This window comes from Ovis canadensis, chromosome 14 (genome assembly GCF_042477335.2).
Source record: "Ovis canadensis isolate MfBH-ARS-UI-01 breed Bighorn chromosome 14, ARS-UI_OviCan_v2, whole genome shotgun sequence".
NCBI classification, from domain to species: domain Eukaryota; kingdom Metazoa; phylum Chordata; class Mammalia; order Artiodactyla; family Bovidae; genus Ovis; species Ovis canadensis.
The window spans coordinates 27,346,975-27,351,188 of NC_091258.1; the positions used below are offsets into that span (position 1 = coordinate 27,346,975).

At 57.7% G+C, this 4,214-nt stretch overlaps 1 long non-coding RNA gene across 1 annotated transcript; it reads left to right on the top strand.

The window, feature by feature from the left end:
• Positions 1-2,757: 2,757 nt before the first annotated feature.
• Positions 2,758-3,835, top strand: LOC138419429 (uncharacterized). Its single transcript, XR_011248970.1, has 2 exons — positions 2,758-3,206; positions 3,298-3,835. It is a non-coding gene; the product is annotated as an uncharacterized lncRNA (long non-coding RNA).
• Positions 3,836-4,214: the final 379 nt, after the last annotated feature.

Consider the following 4,214-nt stretch of genomic DNA (forward strand, 5'->3'; position numbering starts at 1 on the left):
ACCTTACCTACAGAAGAGCAAGACTGAGCACCACAGCGATTTCTTGTCAGACTCCAAACAAGCCAGAGGGCGTGGAAAGAACATTTCAGGAGTTAAAACAAGAAGACCCTCACCTAGAAATCAGCAAACTATCCTTCAAGGTGAAGGAAAAGCGAAGACTTCTTTGCAGAAACAGGGAGTTCAACTCAGCAGACCTGCCTTGTGGGAAATTAAGAGGAAGTGCCCCCCTTGGTCTGCTTGTCGGTGACTCACCCACCTCACTGAGCACCTACTGTGTCAGCGTCAGCATTTTTTCAGGCCCTGGGGACATCCCTGAAGTGAGAACCGCACTGTGCCAGCTGAGGAAATTCAGCCAGGAATGGGCTGGGGGTGCAGGGGGCGCTTAGTGGGGACTCCTCAGAGCAGACTTAAAGAAAGGGAGGGAACAAGGGCCCAGGCAGGGGCACAGCAGGTGCAAAGGCCTTGGTGTTCAAGGCAAGTCTGGCCAGAGCAGAGGAGGGAGGCTGGGGGGCAGGGTCAGAGGTCACATGGGGCCTCGGGGCTGGCCAGGGTGAAACCGTTGGTGCCAGGCAGTGGGGAGAGGCCGATTCTGCTGACAGAAGGGCGGGAGCTGGTGTAGGATGATGCCAACTGTGCGGGAGGGTGGGCTTCTCAGAGGAGAGACGGGACGGGGAAGGAGATGAAGGAGATAAAGGAGTTTACTCTGCAGGTTTGGAACCAGAGGGGACATGGGATCCGCAGAGGGAGTGGCCACAGGTGAGAGGAAGAGACCCAGAGCTGTGGGGGCAGCAGAGGCGCTGCAGGAAGGCCGGGTGGCCAAGCATCTCCAGAGAAAGAGGTAGGAGCAAGGGTGGGGGAGGCACAGAGGGGGGTGCTTGGGGAAAAGAGGGGGACAGCAGGTGCCTGGCACAGCCCAAGTGGCCCTCCTCCTCCAGAGCCAGCCCCAGCCCAGTGGCCCATCCTCGCCAGCCTGCTGGCCTTTTGGCCAGGCGGCCCTGGCCTGTTCCCCTGCAGCGGGCTCCCCGAAGTGAGCCCACTCCACTGCTCCAAAGCCTTGCTTACATCCCGGCTGCAAAGCCTTGGCTCTAAAAATAGGTGCCACCTGGGAGTGGAGACAGATGGGAAGCGGTGGCCCTGCCATCAGCATCCTGGCACACAGCTGGCTGGCTTGGCAGCTCCCTCAGCTGGCAGTGGGCCGGGCAGGCCCCAGTGGCTCCCGCGTGGTCCAGCACGTCCCCAAGTGGCAGGGGAGGCTGGCAACGTGGTGTGTGGGCCCCCGGGGTGGCTCCGGCTCACCTCTGCCTTCCACACCCCAAGCCCCTGTCGTGGAGTGTGTCCTGTGCTGGCAGGCCCTGGGCCTCATGCTGGGCCTTCTGCTCACTGGGCACCTTGGACAGGTCCTGGGGCCTGTCTGGTCTGTGTTTCCTGCTCCTTCTCCTGGCAGCACCCACCCCAAGGGCCCGGGCAAGGGTCTGGGAAGTTAAAACACGCTGAACGCCCAGGGCAAGAGGTGCTGTGACCATCACTGTCCCCAGCCCAAGGCCCCTCACCCCTTGGCTTTGCTTGTCTGGTCCCCTCTCCCCTGGCCACCCAAGTCCAGCCTGGAGTCCCGGGGTGTGGCAGGTGGTGCGTCTCTGATGATTCCCTCCCTGGCCTTCCTCTGATGGGATTATCCCTCAGTGTGTACACTTGGGGCATCACTCAGCAACCAGAGGGAGCCCAACACACACACACGCACACACAGTGGGTCCTTGAATTGGTAAGAGCCCGGGAAGGCAGGTACAAAGAGCATGCTTTAGTTAGACAAAGTTCCACAAGCAGCCAAACCAATCTTGTAACAATAGGAGGAGGTCAGTGATTGAATTGAGGGTGACAGGTGTTGATTTTAAGGAGGGGCAACATGATGGAAATATATCCTAGTTGGAGAAACAGTTTACCTGTTGGTTCACACTCAAAAAACTGAAAATATCAGATGTTGGTGGGGCTGTGGAGCAACCAGCAATGCCTCGAGTGTAGACACACCACATCATGACTGTCCACCACCTACACTCTGCGTGGTCACTACTGTGGATGGATGGAGCTGCTGAGGGCATTTTGATTTTTTAAAAATTTTAGTCTTTCTAGCAGGCGAGCAATGATGGGCCGTGAGTCCGCTGGATGCTTTCTCTGGTGGCCAGTGGTGTTGAGCATCTTTTCGTGTGCTTATTGGCCATTTTTGTGTGTCTTCTTTACTGACGTGTCTAAGTATCAGGGCCACATTTTGTTGTTTTATTATGGATCAGTATTCATTTTTATTTGTTTTATGTCTTTGTCTGTGCTGGGTCTTAGCTGTGGCACACAGATGACCAATCCTTGTTGTAATGTGCAGGATCTTTAGTTGTAGTGTGTGGGATCTAGTTCCCTGACCAGGGATTGAACCCGAGGCCTCCTGCATTGAGAGCATGGAGTCTTAGCCATTGGACCACCAGGGCAGTCCAGGAGCTCTCAGGTTTCTTTATAAACATCCATAGGAGCCAACTCCTGAGGACTGGGAGAAAGGTTGCTGCCCTCATGCCCCGAGGAGCTCTCGTCCAGGTGGGGACAGTGTGTGTGTCCTAGGGGGTGGGGTGTCTGAAGGCCTCATGCCCCGAGGGGCTCTCGTCCAGGTGGGGACAGTGTGTGTCCTGGAGGGAGGGAGGGGGCCCTGATGCCTTGATGCCCCAAGGGGCTTTCATCCAGGTGGGGTTGGTGTGTGTGTTCTGGGGGGGAGAGAGAGGAGGCTGAGACAACAGAGATCTACTCCCTCCCCGTTCTGGGGGCCAGCGTCTGAAGCTCAGGTCCACCTCTCTCTCTATTGGCTCTGGGGAAAGTTCCTCCTGCCTTTTCTGGTTCCTGGGGCCCCAGGCGTCCTTGGCTGGTGGCTGCCTCCCTCCCGTCTCAGTCTGTCCCCACGTGGTCTCTGCCTGTGTGTCTGAATCTGTCTCGTGAAGATTTCAGTCTTTGGGTGTAGAACCCCCTCTGCCCAGGCTGGTCTCATGCTGAGAGTCTTCACTCAGTCCACCTGCAAAGGCCCTTGATCCAGGCTTCAGATGTGGATGTGCCTTTTTGGAAGACGCATCAACCCAGACAGAGGCATCTGTGAGACTAAAGCAGGGACCGAAGGGAGCTCAGCCCCCCTGCCCTCCAGCTGCTGGCCCTTTCCGCGAGCTGTTCCACGTGCCGTGTTGGTGAGTTGTGGTGACAGGGGTGTGATCGCATGCTCCATGGATACAGGGAGGCCACGAGTGGGCATCCTCCGTGCCTTCCTGTCCCGCTCAGATGCTCTGGCCCCGGCTCTGCACTTCCTGTCTGTCACGCGTCGCCAGCATGGAGCCAGGTGACAGCCAGTGATAACCTCTCGGAACCTCTGCTTCCTCATCTGGGAGCGGGAGACAATGTCCCTCCAGATCAGTGGGGATGTGAAGGGAGGGAGGCTTGAACCGCCAGCTCCTCAACTGTGACGACCGTGTCTCGGATGGCACCCCCACCAAAGCCTGGGGTCCCCAGGGCCTGTGGGTGGAGTTCCTCATCAGGGACCCCTCATCAAGCTGGGCTGCATGAGGCATGAGGACTTGGTTCTGGAGGGTGCAGATCACTGGGGAAGGATCCCATGGCAGGAGGAGAGGGTGGGAGAGAGGATGGGGGTGTACAGGTGGAGAGTGGGGGTCAGGAGCCCCTCACCCCATCCTCAGCCTTCCTCCCTACTCAGCCAACGGGCAGCAGAAAGATGTCAGTCACCGACAGCCCTGCCTCGTTGCAGAGAAAATATTCCCTGAAAGACATTAAAATGAAGTAAATAAAAGAGATAAAAATGGAACTATCAAGGCAGCAACTTCTTCTCTTCTGATTACAAAGCAGGCGGCGGGCGGCACAGGCCCTTGAAGACGCAGCTGCACAGCCGGGCTGGCCTGATAAGGGCCCGCCGCCTGTGCCCATGAGATAAAGCCGTGGTGCTGCCTGGCTCAATCCTGCCCGGCCATCAGTATTCACACGCAGCCGCTGGCGCTCAGATAGCGCGGAGACGGCTGCCTGCCGCCAAGCCCCTATTAATCCGCTCACAGGCGTTTAGACTCGGTGGAGAGTGCCTGAGTCCATCTCGTCCCTCCTCCCACCCTCCTTCGTGTTGCCTCTGAGTCTGCAGTTCACTGGGAAGTGAAGTTTTCAGCTGCAGGGGAGCGACCAAGAGGGGTGGGGAA